Raw genomic sequence first — 12066 nt, 5'->3', positions numbered from 1 at the left:
TATATATATATATATATATATATATATATATATATATATAAAGGGCTTTTTAGCAGAAATAGAGTCTAACCAATAGCAACTTATCACTTTAAAGTTTATTTTTCTTCCCTCCAAGATGAACATATACTCTTGGAGTGATTATTTAGAGTATCAAACTAAACATTCAGTTTTCATTTCTGTTTTTTTTCTTTTTTTTTAAAGCTAAGTCCTTTTCCAGTTGCTTCCTAAGCAATTGTAGTTGTTTCTCTGAATTAAATGTCAGGAGACTGCCAGATTAGGATAGCCTCTGAACCCCTATACCAAGAACACCATGTGAGACAGCATTAGACAGCCTCATGATAAGCCAGGAACCTTACATTAACCTTGTTTCAGATGATAATGTGAGGACATTGGCAGCTTTTCCCAGTCTTGTTTCTGGTACCCTAGGCAGCTTCTCATGTTAGGCACTGCTAGATGGAGGTTTGCAAAAGAGAAATGTAGCTATGAGTTGAAGTGACTACAATCCAAAGTCACTGTCTGCCTCTCTGACTTCCTGTTTGTTGGTTTTTCCTGATGTTAGCACCTTTTGAACTGGGCCTCTGTGCTAACCTACAGGTCTTCATACTTGCTTATGTGCACCCAGTTGGGTGAGGGTGGTCAGAGCAAGCATCATAGCTTAGATCTAGGTCTGCATCTGTTCATAGAGACAGAGCTGTTGTGTTACCAGAGTGCCCCTACTTAACAATTGTAAGAGAAGCTCAATCAATCAAGTTAACACTTGCCTTTGACCTTAATTTACAGCTCAGTGCTCTGACCATCGGTAGTGTCACAGGATGAAGTAAAGAATTGCTCCGATAACCACAGGGACCTGGGTCATCCTCCTTGCATTGCACTTCAAGTCTGCATCTTAGCTTTTATTCTTTTGTAATTTTACATTCTTTTAATTTTAGAATATGATTTATATATAACAAATTTTACCTTTGGGGTGGATTTTAGTGAATTTTAACACACAATTATATTCATGTAGCCAGCAACAGAATGTAACTACAAACCAATTCAACCATCTCCAGCATTTCCTCAAGGAGTTAACTTGAGTGTAAACTCTTCCTTCCCTCTATTTTTCTATCTTTGGGAATCTTTGGTTAATTCTCCATCCCATTGTTTTTTTACCCTTTCCAGAATGTTATTCCCATGGAATCACAGAGTATATAACTTTCAAGTCAGGTTTCTATCACTTAGCACAATGTCAGCCTGTACGTTTTAGCTGTGGCGCAAGAAATTCACTTCTTTTATTGCCTATTGTATGGGGTACCAGAATTTATTCTTCCATCCATTCAAAGACATTAGTGAGCTGCCTCAGCCAGTGAAGGCTGACTTCCTGATCTCCCCATGTATGTCATGGCAGAGAGAGAGAAAGAGAGAGAAAGAGAGAGAGAGAGAGAGAGAGAGAGAGAGAGAGAGAGACGGAGACAGAGAGAGAGAGAGACGGAGACAGAGAGAGACAGAGAGAGACAGAGAGAGAGAGATACGGAGACAGAGAGAGACAGAGACAGACAGAGAGACAGAGACAGACAGAGAGAGAGACAGACAGAGAGAGAGAGAGAGGGAGAGAGAGACAGACAGAGAGAGAGACTCAAGTATATACACACAGCTAGATAAATACATAACTGAATAAGTAAGTGAATATAATAAAAAAGACATTGTAGTTGCAGTTGCTTTCAGTTTTAAGTGATTATGGATAATGCTGCCACACACTTTCACGTACAGTTGTCACCCCAAGTCTTCATTCCTTTGGTACAGAATTCCTCAGCCTTGACTCTTTGAGCAGGAGCATCCTCTGATCTGCTCCATGCTCACCAGCATCACTACATTTACTCACTAGATCCTAGAAGCAGCTTCTGGCTAGACTCTAACAACTGAAAACATTTTCACATTGCCAAATACTGCTTGAGGGTCAAAACCAATTTCAGTTGGGAAGCAGTGCATTAAGATAAAACACACATGGGGCTAGGGGGTTAGGATATAGGTCAGTTGGTAGAACAACTGCCTAACATGTAAAAATCTGGCTTGACCCCAAGCTCAACACATAATGAACATGGTAGCACATCTGCAATTTCAGCCCTCATGAGGCAGACACTGGAGGATCAGGAGTTCAAGGACATCCTCAGTGACAAAATGAGTTTGAATTCAGTATAGGACACAGAGACTCTGCCTAAGGAAACATACATAAAAAAGATACACACACACACACACACACACACGCACACGCACACGCACACGCACACACACACACAGGTAGACAGACAGACACAGGTACATACACTGCTATTGTGAACATCTAAGAGATTAAAAGCAGGTAAGGATTTTAATACTGTTCTTAGCTTAAGACAAATGACCAGTAAATGGCTGTTGTTATTATAATAATTAAACCTTCTCAATTAACCAGCTCCATCTTTTTTTTTTCCTTTTAAAAACATATAGCATTTATTCTTTGTAACACATTAACAGAACTTTCCAGCTCTTCCATAAATCTAGGGAAAGATTGGTCTCAAAACATGTAGACTCAAAAGATACATATTTCATTGGCCAATTGCCCCTCAGGTGTTTTGGTAAATCATTCAGGGGTCAAGAAGGCAGCATCTGTCTATATGTTTGAATGACAATTAATGTCGGGCACTGCTCGCGCCCAGAAGTTGCGGGCAGCCGTGCGGGCGCGAGCAGGAGTGGGCAGGGATGCAGGTTGTGGGTGGCAGAGCGGCAGTCCCAGGGCATGGGCAGCCGGGTGAGAGCCGGAGCGCAGCCTCTCCCACACCCGCCCCGCCACGCGGGTTTTGACCTTATACGATGAGTCCAGGATTCCAAGAGGCGCGTAGAGTTGAAGACATTTATTGACATGGCTAAGTGTCTGGTGTGCTTTCCCCAAAAATGTTGGAAGGGGTTTGCTTATATTGGAAGCGGGGGAGAAGTGCGGGGCCAGGGAAATCTTGAGGCAGAGACCTGTTAGTCTCATGTCTTACGTGACTTGCAAGGGCTGTATGTTAGATCTCTGGGTTTTGGGGGTATGGCTGAACACCCAGGATTCTACATCCCCACAATCCACCCTTTTTCTTTCAGAAAAAGGAGGGGAAAACTCTGAAGGTGAAGATATAATGTAGGTCACATGTGGGGATGTTATTCTCATGTGACAAAATGACCAAGAGTCTCTCTGTGGGAGGGACTGTGGAAGCTGAAACTGAGAGAGTTAGAAGGCCTGGGAGGCCTGAAGCACCTTCCGTGTCAGAGGCTAGCCTCAGAGACTAGGGTGCAGGGCTTCTAGGGCTCTGCTACCAGGCTTTCTGGCCTTCACAGCCTCCCACCCACAATTCCCTCTCAGGAGAGGTGTCATCTGTAGTGAAAATAAAAGAAAACACCTCACAGGCCGGGGGGTGTAGCACAATCAAGCCAAGAGTAATAGGAATTGAGCGCTGGGATTGGGAAAGCAAGGAGTCATTGAATCAATTAAATACATATTATACAATTTGAGAGTAATGACATCTGATTAATCTAAATATACATTATGATTTCCTCACTAACATGTCACTTCAGCTATGTGACTTTGGCAAGAGTTCATCTGTAGCTGGTGTCGAGTATCTCTGGGTCTTCAGTCAGACGAGATGACTGGGAGAAGGCAGCTTGGCAGGTTCCAGGAGGTGGCGTTGTCTCAGCATCAGTTTGCCTCTGTTGGATCTGTGGATATAATCATAGTGAAGCAGCACCTCTGGTGGGGATGTATCTGGAAAGCCTGGATATTAAGCATGAAATCACCCCTGGAAAGCCAAAAGGTGTTTGAGGAAATTAGATGGCTGAAGGAGAAAACATTGTGTTAATAATATCTGGGGTAATCATCCACAGTTTGTCTGTGAAGGAAAATTAGTTGTTAATTAAGAGCTGAAAGGTGGTGGTCAGCATGTTGATTTAACCTGTGGAAGTAGATTTAGATGACTTTCAAACCTTGAAAAAATTTTAAAAGTTGAAAAAAGATGTTGGGAATATATCATGAGTGTTAGAGAGAAAAGGAGACATTTAAACAAGAAGCAAAAAATTTTTGGTTGAAAAGCACAAACGTTGCTGTAGGTATCTCTGTTTGGGAAAAAAATTATTAGTGAAGGGTTTAAAATCAGTGGGGGAGGGAGCCTGTTAGAAGCCAGGGAATTCCTCCCTTTGTTTTTCTTAGAGAAAAGAAAGGCTAACTTTGAAGAAAAGTTCAAAGCGAGAAACGTAGAAGTTTGATAACAGAGTCAGAAGGAGCAAAAGGCTGTGTAAAGCTGAGCCATGGCGGGGAAGACACCTAGAGGCTAGCATCTAGAGTCAGCAGCTCTTGGGAGAAGGTGGTCAGCAGTTCTCAGTCAGAGGGGGAGGGAAAATCTTCTGTCTGCAGGCAGTGTGCAGCAGCTCTCAGGGAAGATGTTTCATTGTTCTTGAGAAGCCAGCAGGCAGAGAGAGAAAGGCTGACCTCTGGGGGAGGGGTAAACCTTTTGGCAGGCAGACTGTGAGAGATTTTTGGGAGAAGGGGTAAAGAATGGAGATCCGCCATCTTATAGGGAACACGTGGAGAGAGAAACTTAGTTTTTTGAATTAGGCGGAAGTTAGATTGTAGTTAACAATTAAAGGAAAGATGTTAGCAGGGAACACGAGAAGGAGAGAAGAGGTGGAGGGTGGGTGGACCGAGATGTAACTCATGATTTTCGCAGGTGCCAGTGGGGAGAGCTTCTGAGCTGGCTTTGTGTATATTGTCCACCACTAACCAGTGGGAGATGGTGGCCCATGTGCCTTGGGAGTGCGCAGGCATGGAGTTGTCTATGTCTCTTGTCTGGAGCAGATGTCTCAGGGAGGCAGAGATCGCCGTAGTGGAGAAGCGGGCGCAGAAAGCTTGGTGTTTGGGCAGGAATGAATTAGTCAGATCTGAGCTGGCGTGGGCGTGAGACTCTTGGGTCTGCTCTGGGCCTCAGACGTCTCGGGGAGTTGAGTGCGCAGCAGGGCAGGTTATGGGGGCGGGTGGCTGTGTCTTGGACAGCCAGTGCACCCATTTGGCCTCTAATAGAAGCGAGAGAGTGTACACAGCTGTGGCGTGTGCTGGGAAAACAAGAGTCTAGATGTGTCCCATTGGAAGTGACTCGTTCATGACTGGCTGTGGGTGTCGGTGGTCCGCGTGGGTGCCAGGTGTTGGGCACTGCTTGCGCCCGGAGGAGGAGCAGGCGGGGACACAGGTCACGGGTGGCAGAGGGGTTGGTCCTGGGGCTCAGGTGGCCAGGGGTGAGCCGGAGCGCAGCCCCTCCCACTCCCACCCCGCCACGGGTTTTGACCTTATACAATAGTCCAGGATTCCAAGAGGCGCGTAGAGTTGAAGACATTTATTGACATGGCGAAGTGTCTGTCATGCTTTCTCCAAAAATGTTGGAAGGGGTTTGCTTATATTGGAAGCGGGGGAGAAGGGCAGGGCCAGGGAAATCCTGAGGCAGAGAACTGTTAGTCTCGTGTCTTACGTGACTTGCAAGGGCTGTATGTTAGATCTCTGGGTTTTGGGGGCATGGCCGAACACCCAGGATTCTATATCTCCACAAATTAACATTAGAAAGTCATTTGGAAACCTTCCTGTCATGGGTTGTTTTTCATTTAGTGGTTGTACTTTGCTCTGCAACTTTTTCTACTAGATGTTTCCTAAGAATGTGGAGAGATGAACAGGCCCATGAACATGATTCTTGATGTTGTGTTGCATTCAAGTGCTCTGCAGAAACTAGAAAGCTCTCTCCAAGAGCTGAAATTATGCAGCACTGTACTCATGATAAGGGCTAAGACTTAACATTTAGAAATGTTCCTCATACAATTCTGATGAGCAGACAAGTTTAGAAGCAACTGCTTTACTTATGGAAGAGGAGAAAATATAAGCCAGGGAATCTTAAACATCCTGAAATCAGTCTGCTCTGTAGGGATGCCAATAGTCATCACCACTGAGCCGTAGGGCCACACACAGCTCACAGTACTATAGCCCAGTGTTATTTATTTTCCCTTGGATCAGCTCTCACTGGTAGAGTGAGCTGTGTCAGAGAACTGAGTTCTGTGGTCATCAGGGTCTCCATCTAAGGAATGGGCAAGTACCTACTAGTTGGGTTTCTCTCTATTGAAATCTTTGTCTCATTGTTCACTATGACCCAAACATTTACTTTGACTACTCCATTAGGATAAAGGATAATTTGGGTAAAGCTATGATTTAGCCTGGATTTTGATACAACATATGGCCCAAATAAATGTTTTTCAAATTTATTCACACAGTAACAATCTCAGTGCTCTTCCAAAATGAGGGTCCAATCAGTTAAAATTTTGTTTTGAAAATATTTAATTTTCCTTTCAAATACAATATGTGCTTATCATGATGATTGTAAAAGGATGTATCTAACAACAAAGTTCTATAAACTCCCAGTCTGAAAACAACTAAGTTTTTTTTTTGTATTTACCATCACATGAGAGTTTCTCCTTGATTTGATTTCCTTTTTAAAAAATTCAATTGCTATCAATAATACTTAAGTACCCACATAGTATTTTGTTAGATAGTAATTGGATTTCATTTGATCTCTCTCTCTCTCTCTCTCTCTCTCTCTCTCTCTCTTTCTTTCTTTCTCTCTCTCTCTGTCCATCTCTCTCTTTCTCTCTCTCCCTCTCTCTTTCTTTGTGTTTGTGTATGTGTGTATTATTATTATTGGCATATTCAGTAGCTTTCAGTACATGCATATTTAAAAATGAAGCATAGAAAAGATACATGTAGAAGTGTGAAGAAGGGGTTACATCCAGATCCATCTACCATCTGCCATGAAAATAAACCCCTTTGGAATCAAGGACTTTCTCGTGTCATTGGGGCCTGCCGTTGCCAAAGGCTTCAGCCTCTGCAACCTGAGACTTTGTCCTGTTTGTGGGACCTGCCTCGTGGAAAGTCTCCAGGACTTCACCGCCGCAGCTTTTTCCCAAAGCTGGCGCTCATGCGGGGCATAGACACCCATGGACTTCAAGAACCAGTTGCCCCAGTCTGCTTCAGGTGAATACATCCCACAGGACAGGGGGCCAAGGCTCTCTCTATCTCCCTCACCTATCTTGGGGCTGGCGAGCCTGTTGCTTCACATAGCACAGCTCCGTGTGTTCCCAACAGTCTCTGTTCTGCTGAGCCCCACCCCCACCCCCACCCCCAAGGCTTCTGGGGCCACAAACAGAGATTCCTACCTCCCCACTGGAGAGAACCCTGCTCCCACCCCCACAGAACCCCAGACTGGCTTTGCTCCCTGCCCGGGTGTGACCCACACAACATCTACCCGGTACAGAGTGAGAAGAATGCAGCTGAGTTTTCCACCATGCTTGTCTGGTGCTATGCTGAATTGACTCAGCCAAGATTCCATGCTTCTTCCATGCTGAGCTGTGGTTCCAGATGGATAAGCAAGCAGGCCTGCTGTGGGGGAGCTGTGGAGAAGGCCTTCAACACCACCGCTGCCATAGCTGAAGCTGCTTAATCTTTCACCTGGAGGACTTCTCTGCATTCCAGCCACGGGGACCCACATCTTCAAGCAAGCTAGCCAGGCTGCTGAGTCTGCTAAGTGAGTACAGTAACCAAATCTCTCCTGCGGGGTGCTGCCAGGGCCTCTTTCTTCCCTCCACCCCCTCAGTTCTCTCAGCTGTGGGTTGGCCGGTCACGCGCCCACATGCTCCCAGTCTCAGTCCTTCTGTGGTCTCTCAGTGGTCTGAGAGCCCAAGGGCTTGAGACGAGTTGGTCCCTGGCCACCTTCTGGCCCAGGTATCCCTAATCCAAGAGCTCTGCACCCCTGAGGAACCAGACTAAGTGAGAATTCCCAATGCCGGTCAGTGCCCCGCTGCACTTGCCTGGTATTGCAGGGAATAAATTCAGCCATGATCCCGTGCGTTCCTGCTATGCTGAACTACAATCCCAGCCTACTGCGTTGTGGCAGACACATGGACCCAAAATGCAACAGAGACTCATGCCTGTGCATGTCCACGCACAGGCCTACATTGTTCCCTACAGGTGGTAGAGGATGTGGGCAAAGCCAGATACAAGAGTAACCCCTTCTGGCGCCCACCAAGAACCTCTCCATGGAACCCCATCCAAAACAGTCTCAAAGGTGCCTTCAAAGACTGAATTTCCTCAAATACCTTTGCTTTTCTAGGATCTCAATGGCACACGATGACGTGCTTGCTCCCAAGTAACCTAATGCTTACTACATGCCCTTTGCAGACATCCCCCTGCTGGGGTGCTGCTTCCCTGTTGTGATTATTCTATAGGTGCTCCCACAAGTCCAGCAGTGACAACACCACCTCCCAGAACCTGCCTAGGATGCCAAGCTGCCTTCTTCCAGCCACACCACCTGACTAAAGACTCCAGAGACTACACTGAGAACCAGAGAGACACGACAAACTCTAGAGACATGCCAAACTCCAGAGACACATGCCAAGATCCTGAGATACATGGTAAATCCTACAGAAGACAGATCCAGACCCTCTAGCTATAGATGAACTTTTTTGCCAACATCAAATAGCTAAAGTTACATGTTAGTAAGGAAAACATAATGTCTATCTAGATTAGTCAGCTGTTATTACCCTTAAACTGTGCCACCTCTATTCAATTGATTCAATGATCCCTTGCCTTCCCAACCCCCACCCTCAACTTCCCTTACTCTGTGACTTAATTGTGCTAACCCCTCCGGCCTAAATAGTGCTTTCTTTTGACTTCTTCATCCAAAATTTTCACCACAGATGACACAGTGACTCCCCCCCCTTTTAAAAAAAGTAAAGGGGAGGAGATGTGGGACTGTGTAAGGGTATCTTGGTTCATGGCTGGGCATGGGCATGGACCCCAAGACTCCAAGGGAGAAATGGCAGGTGTTCAGCTATGTCCTCAGAACCCAGGGTCCTGACTCGAAGTCTAGTCTCCATAGACCTACATTGTTCAGTCACATAGGCCATTACAGCCCCTCCCAAAGTGCACAGGTAGAGGGTGTGACTAAAGGACTCAGGCCCTAGAGAGATTTACATACTAATGAAGGCCAGAGGGCGGAGCCAATTAAACATTCTTCCCCAGACCCTCCCCCTTTCTCCCTCCCTATTTAATTCAGGTCTGCCCTGAGTTTCGGGAGGGGGAGGGGTACATCCAGATCTATCTACCATCCACCATGAAAATAAACCCCTTTGGAACAAAAATAAAAGTGTGAAGAATATAAAAAAGGAAATAAATACACCATATAACCCTGATGCATAAAGAGATGATGAGAGAAACTTAAAAGAAAGAACAGTCCGTGGAGAGACTAAGAACACTTACTGTTCTTGCAGAGAACTTGGGTTTGATTCCCAGCATCTATGTGAGGCTTAAAACTATCTATTACTACAATTCCTGCGTGTACAATGCATATACATAGAGATATATCCATACACATAAAATTAAAATAAATTAATCTTTAAAAAAAACCACAACATACCCAGGCACATGCAGGCACTTGGTTGTAGTTCAAATTAGTAGTGATGGCATTTATTTAATAAATTAAGTAACCAGAAAGAAAGATCTATTTATAATATAATGACTAAATTTTTGAGGTGGGTTATAGTCATAAATCTAAAATGTCTACAGTCATTAAATTAACACTGTTTATAATTATATGCTACAGAAGGCTTTCAAAGAAAGAAGAAAATCCAGAAATAACAAAAAATTAAAAACATTTTACATTTTATAAATGGAAGTTTTTGTGTACCAGAAAAGTCACTGTAAGCATACTAAAACTACTGATGATAAAATAGAAAGAATTATAACACCTAAACAAAAAATGGTTAATATTCATAATGTATAACAAACTCTTAAAAATGAAAAGGTAGCCTGCCCTAACCACTCTCAAAATTAATCTGGAGGTTCCTCAGAAAATTGGAAATAGTTCTAACTGAAGACCCAGCTATACCATTCCTGGGCATATACCCAAAAGATGCTTCACCATACCACAAGGACATGTGATCTACTATGTTCACAGCAGCCTTATTTGTAATAGCCAGAAGCTGGGATTAATCCAGATGTCCCTCAAACAAAGAATGGATACAGGAAATGTGATTCATGAATTTTGCAAGCAAATGAATTGAACTAGAAAATATTATCCTGAGTGAGGTAATTCAAACCCAAAAGGACATGCATGGTAAGTACCTACTGATAAATAGATATTAGGTAGAAAATCCAAAATACCTAGGATACAATCCACAGACTGTAGGAAGTTTAAAAATAAGGAAGGCTCAAGTGAGAATGTTTTCATCCCACTTAGAAGGGGAAAAATAATCATGTGAGGCAGAAGGAGAGTGTCATCTTGGTAGGAAAGGGGAAGGGAAGGAGAAAAGAGGACCTGGATAAGGTATGGGGATGATCTGGAGAGAAGCCCAGAGTGCCAGAACAATGAATGGAAATATGCAGCCTCTGGGGGCGGGAGGTAGGGGGACCCTCTAGAAAGTACCAGATATCTGAGAGGTGAGAGACTCTCAGGACTCAGTGAGGTGACCTTAGTCAAAATGCCCAATAGTAGGAGGAGGGAACTCGAAGAGTCCTCCTCCAGTAATAGACAGGGCCTCAAGTCGAGGGGCAGGGTTACCAACCTACATCAAAATTTTGGACACAGAATTGTTTCTGTTTAAAAGAACCACAGAGACAAAAATAGAGAATAGACTGAGAGATAGGAGGTCCAGTGAGTGGCCTAACTTGGGATCCATCTCATGGAGGGCAACAAGGCCTGGCATGATTACTGATGCTATGGTGTACTTACAGATAGGTATCTGGCATGGCTGTCCTCTGAGAGGCCCAACAAGCAGCTGACTGAGATAGAAGCAAATACTTACACTCAATCATTGGACTGAGATCAGAGACCCCTATAGTTGAATTAAAGAAAGGCTGGAAGAAGCCGAGGATGAGGGAGACCCCATAGGAAGACCAGCAGTCTCAACTAACCTAGACCCCTGGGAGCTCCCAAACACTGGACCACCAACCAGTCAGCATACCAGAGATGACACATAAGACTGCCTGGCCTGGCCTTAGGGAGAAGGTGTGCCTAATCCTCAATATAATCAAGGCCTTAGGGAGTGGGGAGGCCTGATGGGGGTGGGGAGAGGAGGAATAGAATGAGGAACTGTGGGAAGGGGGAAATGATTGGATTGTAAATAAATAAGGAAGAGATTCCTTAGATCCATGCTCTACCAGTTAGTTCTTGCTCAATTAATTTAGATGTACTATTGAATTTATCTTCAGTTTTCTCATCTATACACCACATCCATTACCTTTTGGTTTGCCTACTGAGCATCCAATGCAATTACTGTGTGTGTTTGTGGTTTGTTTTGTTTTGTTTTATTGGTGTGTGTGTGTGTGTGTGTGTGTGTGTGATTGTCTAGTATGACACTTGACACTTAAGAATTTCCTAAAATAAGATTTCTTTTCTTCTTTTTACTATCCTCACTAAGGTATACCTGGAATTAACATTGATTTAAAAAAGGAATAAAGGTGGGAATGAAGAGCAGAGGAAGAAAAGAAAAGGAAGAATATGAAGGATGAAGAGAGAAGGGAAGTGAGAAAGGAGGAGGAAGAAAAGAGAGAGAATGGAAAAGGAGAGACAGGAAAAGAAAAAATAGCCTGTCTGATTCACAACTACAATAAGCAACCTGCAACCCCAAACACTCAGTGCCCACTCTAATTAAGACCCTTAAAGGGTGCATGATGCTACTGCAGATTGCTCTAAATAGCTAGACAGGGAGATAAGGACTATTTTCTGTAGCACAGAGTGACATAATATGAAAGTCAACACTGAAAAGCTCTTAAAGCATCCAAAATTGTTTTTCCTCCCTTCAAATGTCAAAATACCTATCTCAACAGATATTTTTAAATTGCATTTTTCTTTCAAGATTTTTTGTCCCTAGTATCTCGCTTAAGAGTGGAATGAAAGAAATAACTTGACTGGAAATGGCACAATCTTTGGCAGGATGGAAAGAAAGTTTAAATAAATTCCACTTTGACCAGCTTCGAGATCTTGGTAGATATTGATT

At 43.9% G+C, this 12066-nt stretch overlaps 1 protein-coding gene and 1 long non-coding RNA gene across 4 annotated transcripts in view; one reads left to right on the top strand and one right to left on the bottom strand.

The window, feature by feature from the left end:
• Positions 1-12066, bottom strand: part of Ca10 (carbonic anhydrase 10) — a 497493-nt gene that overhangs the window by 233046 nt on the left and 252381 nt on the right. The window lies entirely within an intron of this gene.
• Positions 6931-8731, top strand: LOC114625105. Its single transcript, XR_003712012.1, has 3 exons — positions 6931-7045; positions 7326-7595; positions 8296-8731. It is a non-coding gene; the product is annotated as an uncharacterized LOC114625105 (long non-coding RNA).

The sequence above is a fragment of the Grammomys surdaster genome, unplaced genomic scaffold (genome assembly GCF_004785775.1).
Source record: "Grammomys surdaster isolate TR1022 unplaced genomic scaffold, NIH_TR_1.0 213, whole genome shotgun sequence".
In the NCBI taxonomy this organism is placed as follows: domain Eukaryota; kingdom Metazoa; phylum Chordata; class Mammalia; order Rodentia; family Muridae; genus Grammomys; species Grammomys surdaster.
The sequence above is the reverse complement of the archived record's forward strand: the minus strand, read 5'-3'. Positions and strand labels throughout refer to the sequence as shown.